Below are 14934 nucleotides of genomic sequence, written 5' to 3'. Positions count from 1 at the left end.
AGTCGCTTCCTTGTTGGGGATCGCTGAGGTGTAGGCAGCGCCCCCCCTGCCCAGCCCCGCCGGGTGGAGAGCGCCGGTCCGCTCGGCACAGAGCTGGTAGGACTGAGACCTGCGGCTCAGGCACCCGCCGCCAGGCTCCTGCAATTCCCCCAGTTGCGAAACTCCGCAGGAGGGTGCACTTCTCCCTGGAGGGGGTGGCGTGGGCTGGATGGCGCGGTGGGGTGGCGGGGTCAGGGTTTTGGGACACCTGTGTGGGGTGGCGGGGGGACCCGGTGCGGACCTTACACTGCAGCCTTAGGGCTGTCAGGGTTTGGTGTAATAGACCTGGTCAATACCTGACTGTAGCTCAGACCTATGAAAAACTTTTCGTCCTATATGACATGGTGTTTGATCTAGTTACAGTCTCTCCGGGTGAATTTTACTACAGCCATGGGAAAACACCTACCGTAGTAAGTTTCTATGTTACAGTCATACAACTATAGATGATTTTGGGATGGCTGCATAATAGTACTTGCAAAAACATACTCGCAACAACTTTGTGCCCCACCATCTTGTAATCACTCCAAGAAATAGCACATAAATAAGACAGAAGTAGACTTAAATGAGCCATGTTGTTTCACTTTAATACTGGTTTTAAAGTTGTAACAGATTTCTTAGTAAAGTTTTGCCCAAACTTAAAGTTTTTGTAAGTACTTTTCCAGCAGAAATATTTCTGCTAAATAGCTGGGTTCTGTTGGATTTCTTTTTCTGTAACATTCTCCTGTAGTGTAAGCAACTCAAATATTACAGCATTCCATTAGTGTGTTTTTTTGTTGGAGAATTCCTTGGAGAATCAGCACCCCATGTTTGTTTATGCTTTGTCTCAGTGTTGTTGCCATTGTCTCTTTTTTGTTTTGTCTGTTGTCACTTTCTGTCTTCTGGCTTGTTTTCTTCTTTTTAATGTCCTATTTTTGTTCTTATTTTTTTTTCTTTCTGCTCCCCCTAACCCAGCTCATGAGAAAGCTACAGAGTTTAAGGCCAGAAGGGATTGTTAGATTATGTAGTCTTACAGGCCATTAAATTTCAGCCAAATACCCCTGTGTTGAGTCCAGTTGCTTTAGATAAATAAAGCATTTTTTTCTCAGGAGACTAAACTATTGTTTGCCACAGACAGAGAACGGGAGACACAGGTGCCACCGAAGTCCTTGCAGTGGCAGGAAACTGATGAGGTGAGATGTGCCTAGATGATCTCAGCAGGCATTCTGTATCCCATACTGAGGAGGAAGGTGAAAATCCCTGCAAATCTGACCTGGGGGGAAATTCTTCCTCATCTATATCTGGCAATCAATTAGACCCTGAGCATGTGATCAAGACACATCTCTAAGACAGAAAATTTGGAAGCAAATATAAGAGGGTGTCTCTCTCTAACTGGGTCTCTAACTTACCCCATTGAGAGGGCTACCTTTAGTTCAGTACTTATCCTCTCCTGTCCTGTTTTTTCTTCTTTTGCTTCTCCCAAATTCTTTTTGGGTTGGAATTTCAACTCTTAAAGTGTTGCCTGAGAGCTGTCCTGAGCTTCCAGTGCCAGTATACTCTTGCTGCAGATTAGCAGATCATTAATTGAGGGGTTTCTGCTGTCGCCACAATGAAGATATAGTGGTTTTCAGAACAAGTCTCTTAGCTGTGTTTAAAGGGCTTATTGTTTTTCAATGGCTTATTTTGATGCCATCATTAAACCACATCAGTATCAAAGGGTCTGGTCCTAAGTTCCTTCTAAGTTGCGCAGCCACACAGCAGGCTAGCAAGGGCTGTGCAGGTGTGCAGCCTGGGAGAGGCACTTCTCGCCCCGGCCCTGGAGCTGCCACGGCTGTGGAGAGGCCCTTGTCCCCCGGTCCCAGAGCTGTTGTGACGAGAGGGGGCTGAGGGGAGTCCTCTCTTCTGGCCCCACCCCAGAGTCCCACCACCAGCCAGAGCCCTCACACCCAGCACCCCAGCCTTGAGCCCCCTCCAGCACTTCAAACCCCTCAGCCCCACCCCTGCCACTCATCACCTCCATATTGGTGCACATAACAAAATTCATTCCGCACATGAATGGGTGTAAAAAAATTAGAGGGAACATTGGTCTGGCCTAGTAGTGGCATGAGTGAAGATGCTAATGTTGGAGTCTTGGGCTAGGACCCAAGCAGCATTTCGTAAACTGATGAGTTTGAACAAAATGTACAGGGCAGGAGAAAAGGAAAGAGGATAGGAGAGGCGTGGAAGTGGAAGGAACTGAGTTAGATGAGGAAAGTACCTGACTAAGAAAAATGATTTGCTGAAGATCCCCTCAGTTATTAACAGCACCGACATATGTGGTGGGCTATGGAAGTTCTATTTAAGTACTTTAAACTTAAGCATTTAAAGTAATCTAAAGCAGTTTTTACCAGTACCATTTTGTAAAATAACTTAAATGTTTTGAGCAGTAGTGGTTGAGCAGGTAGATAATTTATAGTATATAATTTGTAGGCTTGAAACTAACTTCAGCCAATCAGATGATCTCTCTCCTTCCAAGCTATTTTATAACTCCTCAAGGTATAAAATCAAATAGCTACAGGTATTTGTAACTTGTACAGGGCTGAAACAAATTATAAATGTAACTTTAATGATGTATTTTGTTGGCAGTTCAAGCAGAGGAGAACCAAATTGTCAGACAGGTGGTTGTAAAGCTTTCCATTGAAGAGATTATTCCAGAAACGTAATTACAATTATCAGTTTCACTGCTCTTTTTCTCTTTACGAAAGCAGAAACCAGTTGGAGCAGTAAGAAGGTGCAAAAAGAATCCTAGCTTGCTATATATTCCTTTGAACCTCTCATGTTAACTAGGCAGTGTTTTCTTGGAAATATTGTAAGTGACTCTCAAATATAAGTCTGCAATTGCCAAGCAGAGCCTGGAAAATATTACCATGCCATAAATAAGAATTATACATAAATTACAATTGAACATCACTAGAGCAAGCATTGAGTCAGACCAAAGATGCTTGAGATGCTTTTCTGTTTAGGGGTAGGGTTCTTTCTATCACTGTAATGTAAGATGAATAGAAACTATGCTTAATATTCGTATTATGCATTTTGATGAAAGTATGAAGTGTTAAATGTTTAGCATTAAAACGTTAGTTGAGATAGTGAACTAGTAGTTTTGGGGCTTGGATCATTGTGTTGTAAGTGGAAGGAGCTAGCCTTGTACTTGAAGGTTTTATATTGAACAAGATTGAAATCTTCAAGCAAGATTTCATAGAAAGTCAGTTATGTTAGCTTACTTGGGTATTGGTCTGCATTTTACTGCCTGTGTACAAGTTTGCTGGTCTAGAGTGTAGAGCCTGGTACTGGGAGTTTGGAGACATTGTTTTTGTTCCCAACTCTGCATCCTTAGACAAGTCACTTTTCTGTTTTCTCAGCTACAGTATGGGGGATCAGGCCTTCGAAATTTCACACCTGTTAGCCAGAGTTAGCTATAAAGGTGGGTGTAGCCCTCAGCAAAGTCCAAGGGCAGTGAGGCCCTCCTTATCTTTCCCAGCTATTGGAAAGGGAGCAGTTACTGGGTCTTTTTCCTGAAGCCTGATTGGGGGTGTCATATTTTGTATCATCTTCTTGCAAGTAGTTATCAGATAAATGCGAAACTGCTCTCACTGAGGAAGACACTTCCTGTCTCATCACCACCTTCAGAGCATCCTCGCTGTTGCATGTGGATTTCTGCTTCTCTACCCTTCCCATAGGGACTCTTTGGGTGAAGGGGGAAGGGTAAAGTCTTCATCACTCCTTCCCCATCAACCCTCTGCTTGGTTCCTCTTCCACTATGACTAGCTGCAATGCTTGCATTCTCAAACAGTAGTAGTGTATGATTGACAGTTTCACAGCTGCCCACTGGGTTCTGAATAACTGCAATAAATCTGACCAAAATGTTTTAAATTTCACTCTGCTGCTGCTTGGATAAGCCATGGCCAGCAGCAATACTGGAGCTGTCTGCAGATTCATTAAAACAGTACATGAGTTTTGGCTCTTCCAGAAGTTATTTCTTCAGCAGTTAGGACTAGAAATTTATTTTTTTTTAACTGAAACATTTCTGCAGAAATTGCTGGTTAGGTCTCATTTTAACTTGACAGTTCAGGCTATCTGCTTATTCAAAGCAAGTAGAGTTTTTTGAAGCTCTCAAGTTAATGATCTTTCACCACCTTTTTTGAAGCACTTTGGAATTTGTGAATGAAAAGCATTATGTCAAGTACCAGTTATGTAATAGTGTTTAGAACCATTTTAACTAGCTTGCCTTGTTCATCTCTGGAGAGAAATTTTGTCATTCTCAAACAAAAGATCTCCACTAGGTGCTTTACAGAATAACTAGAAAGACAGGCTCTTTTTCCCAAAGATCTAAATCTAACTTCAGAGATGGCAGAATAGGTTGAGGATAACAAATAGGGAAGAAAAATGACATGGTCCACAGCTGGATACCGAGTTTAATCAGGAGCATATCTAGATGCTCAGTTTTTAAAGAATGATTGACTCAATATTTGTGAGCAGCATTACAGACATATGCCTTAAAAATGGATTTGAATGAAGAGAGGTTAATAGGTTTGCAGTCCTCTGTTGTTCCTTGTCATAAAATTTCAGTACTGTTTAGAGTATGCTTGTCCTAGATATATTGGTAGGATAGGCAAAATGTTGAATGGGAGCTAGACATCCATTCTAGAAGATTCTTGATAGACTCTGCTTGATTGCATATACAAAAACTGCCAACTCAGATTTGCCCAAGGTTGTTTATTTCACTTTAAGTTGATTACTTGTTACTGAAATATTTTATTCTTTTTCCAGAAAATTCGCTGTTACCTGTTGCCATCAAACAGCTGCTATATTTGAATCTTGCATCAGAGTAGTTGTCTCTGAGCTAGTGAAGTTGGTGGTTTTCTTTCCCTGCATACACTGTTGTGGTAAGACACGTTTACTCCAACCTTCTGCTGTAACTCCTCACTTAACATTGTAGTTATGTTCCTGAAAATGTGACTTTAAGCAAAACGATGCTAAGCGAGTCCAATTTTCCCCAGAAGATTTAATGTAGATGAAGGGGTTAGGTTCCAGGGAAATTTTTTTCACCAGACAAAAGACTACATGTATACACATACGCTGTGTGTATATACATATACACACATATAAACATACAAATATAGACACATGCAGCATAAGTTTTAAACAAACGATTTAATACTGGTACACAGCGATGATGATTGTGAAGCTGGGTTGAAGTGGTAAAGTCAGAGGGTGGGATATTTCAGAGGGAATGCCTTACTGCTAAATGATGAACTTGCATTTGGCTGAGCCCTCAAGGGTTAATTGGTTGTTAAAGTAGCCTCACTCTACAAGGCAACAGGCATGGAGGGAGGGGAGAGAGCATAGCAGACAGAGACACACACTGTGTATCTGAGATGCACATTTCCCCTTCAAGTAGCTAACCCCTGTCCTAAGTATACTGCCTTGCTAATTAGATCAGCTTGCTGAGACGGCAGCCCCTGCCTTGAAGCTCCCTCCCTCCTGAACCCTGTTGTGTGTACCCCTTGCTCTATGGAAATGGGGTAAATGGAGTGCAGGAGCAGGGGGGAGGAGGACACCCTGACATTAGCAGCCCCCCCCCCCCCCCCCAGCAAGCAGGAGTCTCTGGGAGCAGCTTCAAGGCAGAGGGCAGGAACAGCACATGTCAGTGAGGGAGGTACAGCTCAATGCTGGCAATTGCTACCCTGCTAGGCAGCTGCAGCACAGGCAACTTAGGGGAGCGGGGAGCTGATGGGGGGCTGCCAGTCTACCCTGATTACAAGCCCCTACCAGCTAGTTCCAATGGGCTGCCCTTCCTGCAAGCAGTGGACAAAGCAGGCGGCTGCCAAACAACCTTAGAAGGGAGCATTGCACAACTTTAAATGAGCATGTTCCCTAATTGATCAGCAACATAACAATGAAACAGTATTAACCAGGATGACTTTAAGTGAGGAGTTACTGTACTTTTGTAGCTTTTTAATATCTCAATTTAATACAGGTACAAGGGTTGGGAAATCTGGTGTATTAGACTGTAGAATGATAGTTTTAATCAAATCTGAATTATGAATGATGGCAGTTAACATAAAAATAGTCTTGAGTTTTATGGAAGTCAGTGTGATCCACTGGTTAATACTCAGGAATCCTGGTTCTACCACTGATCTGCTGTATGACATTGGGCATTGCTCTGCCTCTGTTTGCCTTCTCACTATAGTCTTGTCTTTGTGATTGTAAGCTTTTGGGGCATGGATGTTACTGTGTGTTTGTACAGTGCCTAGCATAATGAACCCTCGTCTTGGTTGTATGACTGTGTTACACTATAGCGTCATAGACTTTAAGGTCAGAACGGACCATTATGATCATCTAGTCTGATCTGCATAATGCAGGCCACAGAATCTCACCCACTCACTCCTGTAATAAACCCTTAATCTATGTCTGAGCCAGTGAAGTCCTCAAATCATGGTTTAAAGACTTCAAGGTGAAGAGAATCCTCCAGCAAGTGACCTGTGCCCCACGCTGCAAAGGAAGGCGAAAAATCCCCAGGGCCTCTGCCAATCTGCCCTGGAGGAAAATTTCTCCTGACCCCAAATATGTTGATCAGCTAAACCCTGAGCATGTGGGCAAGACTCACCAGCCAGACATCCAGGAAAGAATTTTTGTAGTAATTCAGATCCCACCCCATCTAACATCCCATCACAGGTCATTGGGCATATTTACCGCTAATAGTCAAAGATCAATTAATTGCCAAAATTAGGCTATCCCATCATGCCATCTAAACTTCCTGATGGTCAGTTTATATTCAGTATCATTTATGTTATGGTGGTTCTTCCTTTGGTCACAAAATTGAATAAAAGAGCAGTGGTTAAACACACTTCCACAACCTGAAGAGTTGTCCCCCTCTGGAAAGAGAATAGTGTAAATTGAAAGTGTTTACATCTTTGCAACAAGTCAGAAAATTTAAGTTAAGCTTTCCTATTTGGTGTATAGGGGTGTTCCAGCTACTGATTTGAGATTTGATTTATTGATTGGAGTTACGGTTTTAGTTGTGACCCATGAGCTGACAATTGATTAAAAACAGTATCATGTTAACATTCTATAGTTATTTATCATAAGGTTTTCTGTAGCTTCCATCGCTATAGTATCTAAATACACCTCTTCACTGATATAACCCTGTCCTCGAGAGCCAAAAAATCTTACCACGTTGTAGGTGAAACCGCGTTATATCGAACTTGCTTTAATCTGCCAGAATGCGTGGCCCCGCCCCCCCGGAGCACTCCTTTACCGCGTTATATCCAAATTCATGTTATATCGGGTCATGTTATATTGGGGCAGAGGTGTAGTAACAAGTAGATGCAGGAATATTTAATTGCATGATCAACTGAGAACTTTACCTGTAAAGTTTGTCTGCCACATTGAAGAATTATGTCTGAAGGTAGGCAAGCAGTAAGTAGTTATGCCAGATTTAAATATAACTTAAAATGTGATATATTCTTTTCATAATAGGGTTTGGCATAATATGCACCCTCTTCCTTTTGTACTGAACATTAGCTTGAACAAGAATGAGGACAGCTGGAAGATGCTCTAGTGCAGGAGATGTGACTGGGCGAACAAGGCCTTTATTATGCAGCTTCTGACTGCTTCTCTGAAATTTTCTCCTTCCTGTTAAGTTGAAGATAGTTACTTCACCTCTGACTCATCACATACCCACAAAAGTTCACAAGTATCAGCATATGCACATGCTTTCAGAACTTCTTTAATGTGATTCAGCCTTTTGGTCCAATATATGATGGTTTATTTCACAAATTTATTTGAGGGACATCACCTCATCAGTATTTTCTACCTTAGGGCAGATTAGTCCTTTCCCTGCAGTCTCTTGCTTCCTAAAAGCCCAAATCATTTTTTCGATAGGCACCACGTTTAAGGTGACACTGAAAAGGGGCTGTTTCTGGAATGATGCAGTTCACTCCCCCAAACCAAATTGTTTTGTCCTCAAAAATACTATTCTTATCATGTGTTATGGTAGCTGATGAGATTCAAAAGTTATAGAAAGGACTCTCTGCTTGTCCTGGTGCTGATGCCTGATGCAGAATTCCAGGTTGAAATGTTATCCTCTATTAAAGATGCACTGTGAGGAACTGCCAGATGGTATTCCACTTACTTGAGGTCAGAGTTCTTCAGATGTTGAGGGTAGCATTTCTGGTGGTCTGGCACTTCGGTAATGCCATGTGGTACCAGAGATTTTCTGACAAGGATCTTGATGTCAGCTCCAGCTGGAACCCAGTGAGGTTGGATTTCCTCGATCTTAAGGGTCCTGAAAAGTATAGTCTGCCTCCTGATTTGGCCTGGCAACCTCAGTTGTCAGCATTAGGGTGCCAGTTGGGTATGTCTGGATAAAGCACAGGGGTCAACACCCTTTGAAGGTGTGGAACGAGTGAATGTCATAGCACTCAGAACATTAAAATCATCAGTGCAGAACCCCAAATACCACTCTGTAGCATCTGTTGGAATTATTGGTTTAGGCAAGATTTTCTTCAGAACAGCCTTCCCTTAGCACTTTGTGGATGAGCTCTTGATCCAATGGGAGATGGATCTGAATTCACTGCTGTGGACTTCTGTTGTTTTCAGTTCAAAGGTTTCTTGCCATTCTCCTTCAGTTCTACATCTAGTTTGGGCCCATGAATATCATTTGTGCTTCAGTTTTCAGTTTGGCCAGCTCTCAAGTTTAAATGTCAGACTTTTTTCCATCTGGTTACTGTGCACCTTTGGACTTTTGGCCTTATGGTACTCCAGCTCCTGTGTCAGTAGTCTCTGTAGGCTTGTCCACATGAACAATTAGACTGTGGTGAGCTGGGGTGTGACTCTACCCCATGCTAGCCTGCAGCATGTGAACTGTCTGTATGCACCCTGCTGACATGACTTTGATCTAGTCCCTTTTAAAAAAGATGTCTAGTTCAAAATGTTCTAACCAACGTCGTCTCCTTTTTTTAGGAAGTCTCCAAGGAAGAGGTGAAGGCTACTGTGGGCGTACCTTTACCTTTTCTGCTGGAGTTCCGTAGAGTTAGATCTTGTTGGAACTAGGTATGTTAGCCCTTAGTAGCCAGCTATTAGTATATCCACACTAATACAATCATGTAAACTGTCATGCTCATGTTTGAACTTGTAGTAAGCTTCACTGGTGCAAATCCTAACTTAGAGAAACTACTTCCTCTCCCTAGGCAAAGTCAGACAGTACCTTAGACTAATAGTGGATAGTGACCACTGTTAGTACAAGGTACTACTTTAGGGTATGTCTTCACTGCACAGATAACCTGGTGATTGGCATCTAGGTTAGCCTAGCATGGGTACAAGCAGCCCCAGCTGTGTTACTATGGTCTTCACTGTTTCTGCATTATCCTGTGTATTCTTTGTGCTGAAACACCTTGTCAGTTGCTGGAGAATGTTTGTTCTTTGGGGTGAATTGTGGGAAGGGCATTGGAAGACTCTGATTAGTCAAATGATTTAGCCTTTAGCCTGCATCCTTACAGCAAAGGGGACCGGTTCCAGCCCATGTTAGAGCAGAGCTCAGATTCTGTGTCCTCCCCTCCAGCTCAACGCTAAACTGAGTAAGCTAGCCTGGACATAAAGCACCTCCAAACATGGGTCAGAGGTTTTACTTTGTGGATGATGGGGGGGTTGGGCTAAAACCTGGGAAAGAGCCTAGGTTAATTGTGCAGTGAAGACATACCCTTGCTCTCTGGATTGTTAGCAACCTGAGTGTAATTTACAAAGTGCTTGATGGTCACAGACAGCTCTTCTGCCTAAGGGGTTGTGCATGTTGTATCTATATCTGAGTCAATGGCTAATAACAGCCCCATCTCAGTGAGGTAATTCATACCCTTTGGGTATCTAGGTCAGTCCAAGAGAGTGAACCAATAATCCATGTTCTCGACTCTGTCCACCAATCTCAAACGCTGCTTCAAACTCCCCGTCTGCTGGCATCCACATCAGTCTGTGCAGCTCCTGTGGTCGTATTTGGGATGAAAACTTTATGGCCCGGAGCATCCATCAGCGTAATAACTTTAGTCTGTCTCAAATTTGTACATATCCACATCCATTGTTACTCCTCTTTCTCTTCCCCAGTTTCATCCAGGGCCCATAAGCAAATGAAGCTTTGTCAGTCTTTTTGGATTCCTGCTCGTATTTATGCATAGTTTGTTTGTTCACATTGCCCAGAAGGTAGAGTAAATGACCATTAGAATGTTTTTACCTGCATCAACGTATCCTATTACCACTATGCCCGCTTCACTGTGGTTCCCCTGTATTCCACTGAAACACTAGGTTGTCTGCTTCAGGACAAGTTCACAGATACAATCCAGGCAGTGGATTGCATCCTATTCTGCTTCAGGGCAGAGGCCCAGTGACATTTCATCTGAATGCTTCAAATTGTAATGTTGTGCTATAACCTGGCTAGGTGATTAGTTCTGTCCTTGTGTCTGAACTGTGAATAAGACATCTGGCTAGGTAGCACTTCCGCAGAAAAGGACCTAGAGGTTACAGTGGTTGAGAAGCTGGATATGAGTCAACAGTGTGCCCTTGTTGCTAAGAATGCTAACAGCATTTTGGGCTGTATAAGTAGGAGCATTGCCAGCAGATCAAGGGACGTGATCATTCCCCTCTATTCGGTGTTGGTGAGGCCTCATCTGGGGTACTGTGTCCAGTTTTGGGCCCCACCCTACAAGAAGAATGTGAAAAAATTGGAAAGAGTCCAGTGTGGACAAATTGGGAGAGAGATCCAGTGGACGGGGCAGTGAATTATTATGTTTTTTTTTTTTTTTTTGTGGGGTTGGGGCACAGTGTACTTGTGAGGAGAGGATGAGGGAACTGGGCTTATTTAGTCTGCAGAATAGACAGAGATGGAAGGCGGTTTATTTGATAGCTGCTTTCAATTACCTGAAAGGGGTTCCAAAGAGGATGGGATCTAGACTGTTCTCAGTGGTGACAAGATGACACGAACAAGGAGTAATGGTCTCAAGTTGCAGTGGGAGAGGTTTAGATTGGATATTAGGAAAACATAATTTCACTAGGAGGGTGGTGAAGCACTGGAATGGGTTACCTGGATGGTGGTGGAAGGGAGGTGGTGGAATCTCCTTCCTTAGAGGCTTTTAAGGTCAGGCTTGACAAAGCCCTGGCTGGGATGATTTAGTTGGGGATTAGCTTCTGCTTAGAGCAGGGGATTGGACTAGATGACCTCCTGAGGTCCCTTTCAACCCTGAGATTCTAAATGGAAATGAAACTCTAGGTGATTTGTTTTAAACGGGTGGGGAATTTACGTAGCCTACAGTCACTTCATTTGTTCCCTTTTATTTTTCTGTCAGGCTGGATCATAGTGATCATCCCTCCTGAAGTAGGAGATGGACAGCGCTCCCTCCAGGGCTAGCCACTGGGAGCTAGAAAACTGTTCCTCTCCTCACCTGAGTTGAGCATGCTGCCTTCAGTATTTCCTACCTCTGACAGCTAATTACCTCTGGATTACCAGACTAGCTGGTGTGATTTAAAACGAGGGCTTTGGAGCAGAGCCTGGAGCAGGTCCAGAGAAGTGAAGCTGCAGGTTTTTCCCTGGAGCTGAAGCAGAGTCGGAGCACAGGTCCAAAGCCCTGCTTAAAACACTGTAATTTCAAATATTTTATTCATTGTAATTATATACTGGCATTCATTATGTTCAGAACTTGAAAAATCTGCTTAATATCGATTTAGCTGATGAGTAAACCTACTTGCCAGGGTGATTAATGTACTTGTCATTATGCCCTGTGCAGACACACCCCAAAGGTTTGAATTCTTTACTGGAGACTTGCTAGCAGCAGGGAGAAGCTACTGATGGAAAGGAAGACCACCACAGGTGAAGTGCAGAGGCAGTGCTCAAGGCCCCCTGTTCGCTCCTCTTTCTGAGCACTGAGCGAGGATATTGTGTTCTTTATGAGAATGCTGTCCCTGGTCTCTGCTTAGAACTTGTTCTTTTTAAAAAATTTTTGTCTTAGCCTCTGGCTTGTGGGTGTTTGTACTTGAAGTAACATCTTCCTCTAGCTAAGGGGAGGAAGAGTTTTGTCTCTTGATGACTCTCTCAGGAGGTCTGGCAAAGTAAGAGATTGAATCCAATGTCTTGAATATCCAAGTACAGTGTTTACTGCCTTGACCCTGGTCTACACTGGGCGGGGAGGTCGACCTAAGGTACGCAACTTCATCTACACGAATAGTGTAGCTGAAGTCGCCATATCTTAGGTCGACTTACCTGGCTGTGAGGACGGCAGCGAGTCGACCGCTGCTGCTCCCCCGTCAACTCCGCTTCTGCCTCTCATGAGCTGGAGAGTGCATTCAGGGATTGATTTATCCGCGTCTAGATGAGACGTGGTAAATCGATCCCTGATAGATCGATCTCTACCCACCAATCCAGCGGGTAGTGAAGACCTGCCCTTAACCAACAAGACCATCCTTCCGACATTTTGTTGCTTTGGATCTGCGGGGCATCTTGGTAAGGGAATAAATAAATAAAGGTAGGGAGGTGGTAGTGTTTATGCATTCCTTGGTAGTTTAATGCAATAGACTGTTAAACCTCTTAGGTAGACACAAATGCATTTAAAATGCTCTAATTAATCTGCATGATAGAAGGTAGCTCCTTCTTGCCTCATTTACTGATTGCTTATCCGTGGTACACTGAAGGTGTGGTGCCTACTATCATAGAATATCAGGGTTGGAAGGGACCTCAGGAGGTCATCTAGTCCAATCCTCTGCTCAAAGCAGGACCTAATCCCCAATTAAATCATTCCAGCCAAGGCTTTGTCAAGCCTGACCTTAAAAACCTCTTAAGGAAGGAGATTCCACCACCTCCCTAGGTAACCCATTCCAGTGCTAGCTGTGGAGGGTCCTTCAGACCCTGGCTGGGTTACACCAACACAGCCTTTGTGGTGAGAAATTTGTGATTTGGAATTCTAGGGGAAAAGAGAAATCCCGGAGGATATTCGCCCCTCACTAAACAATCTATTGGCTAAAGCGGTAAAAACCTGGGTTCCTTAATGGAATAGATTAAACTGATTTATGAGGAAATCTATCTAAAGAGAACTACTATCTCCAGCTATTGATATTGAGGTGATAGGCTGCAGTTTTGAAACTAGTGTGCTTAAAATTAGGAACTTAAGCCTGTTTAGGCACCAACAGAAGTGGCTTGATTTTCAGAGCTGCTCACCACCTGCAGCTTCCATTGAATTCATTTAGATGTGTCACTCAGGACATCTGAAAATCAGAGCTATTTTATTTAGGTTTCTGAATATGCTCTTAGGTGCCTAATTTTAAGCACCCTGATTTGAGAATTTTAACCACAGTCATTTACCAGGAGGAGATGCTCATTTCTGTGCAGGTCCATTTCATATTGAATATATGTTAACTTTTGTACCTATGACTGTTGTTCTAATCACCTTTTTTGGCCAGTTTCAGCTCAGTGTTTCCGAACTGTTGAGTTGGAAATATTATTTCAGCCAACAGTTCAAACATAAAATAAACAAACTGGTATTAACAGTTGTAATTCATTTCAACAATATATTACTACATTTTTCCATGGTACTCCTTTACATAGGAAATAAGTATATGTTAATAATAAACGATTCATTATTTTGAGAGAGGCCCACTTTTCTAATGTGTGAAATAGCATTGAGTGTTTGGTACTCACAGTAACAAAAGCAAGTTATCCTAAATTTCTACCATAATACCCAGCTTCTAAAATCAAAATACTGAGTATGGAAATGCAGTGAGTAAAAGTATTTTGTATGCTTGTTCCTTCTTCATGCCAAGATATAACTCAACTGCAGGATTCTCAAGAATTTATCAGACCACAGCGCTGAGTTAAAATTGGTTCCTGACATAGTTTTCATAGATTAATAGATTCGGAGGCCAGAAGGAACCATTGTGTTTATCTAGTCTGAACTCTTATATAACACAGACTATAGAATGTCCCCAAAATAATCCCTAGAGCAGATCTTTTGGAAAAACATCCAGTCTTGATTTAAAAATTGCCAGTGATGTCATGACCCTTGGTAAATTGTTCTGATGGTTAATTACCCTCACTGTTAAAAATGTACACCTTATTTGCAATCTGAATTTGTCTAGCTTCAACTTCTTGCTGTTGGATTGTGGAGTGTGTTGATTCATGTGTCCAAACTTATTTTAGAGGGCCAGAAATAATTCTCTGTATTAAACAGAATCCTAACCAATATAATTAGGGAGTTGATGAGAGTATGAGTATGTCTCCTGGTTATCATTTATTCAGTGCTCTTCCGGTGCAGTTTCAGAGGGAATAGGATAGAAATTAGATATATCTGATCTGCTTCTCTTAGGAGCATATCTGCTTTTAGAAAAGGATTTAGAAAGGAATTGCCTCCTGTATGTCTTTGTCTACAGGGAGTTTTAAGACAGTCTCTTCCGAAACAACTTCTCACTATCCATTTACAAAATCCATGCTTTTTTTTTTTATAGCAAATGAGGCAACTCTAATAGGAGTAGAGAAGGGATGGCAAGATCTTAGCTAACATCAAAATACTAATTGGCATTAGGTAATACTACAGTATTATTAAAGCAGCTGTATTGAAAATTAAAGGTGATTTAACATTGTCTCCCTGGAAGTGTATATAAAACTGTTTTATGTTGTAGGCCAGGATTCAGACTTGGATATAGGATAAGTAACATACATCGCTGTTTTAGCAACCACCATCCCAAATTGTCCTAAACTGGATGTGTATAGGATGTAGGTTGTGTACAGAGGTGAGGGGTTGAATGCATTTCTGGAGATGGTAATTCAAATTCGTTCCCAAATTAATGTCTGGTTTATTAGTCCTTGTTCTGTCACAAAACCATCATGCTATTTGACATAAATCAGCATGT

General features: G+C 42.4%; 1 protein-coding gene across 8 annotated transcripts in view; it reads left to right on the top strand.

Annotated features, from left to right (window-relative positions):
- Window positions 1–14934, top strand: part of PAK2 (p21 (RAC1) activated kinase 2) — a 77392-nt gene that overhangs the window by 453 nt on the left and 62005 nt on the right. For 2 of the 8 annotated variants that reach the window (XR_012656394.1, XM_032805902.2), the window contains exon 2: window positions 4822–4937. The exons of 3 other annotated variants lie outside the window; for them this stretch is intronic. The gene's annotated coding sequence lies outside the window, so the exon portion shown is untranslated. Of the gene's footprint in view, window positions 1–16; window positions 97–1149; window positions 1209–4821; window positions 4938–14934 lie in introns of those variants that run through there. 3 more of the 8 variants (XM_032805882.2, XM_032805913.2, XM_032805923.2) reach the window with 3 other exon arrangements.

Source organism: Chelonoidis abingdonii, chromosome 8 (genome assembly GCF_003597395.2).
Source record: "Chelonoidis abingdonii isolate Lonesome George chromosome 8, CheloAbing_2.0, whole genome shotgun sequence".
NCBI lineage: Eukaryota > Metazoa > Chordata > Testudines > Testudinidae > Chelonoidis > Chelonoidis abingdonii.
The sequence above is the reverse complement of the archived record's forward strand: the minus strand, read 5'-3'. Positions and strand labels throughout refer to the sequence as shown.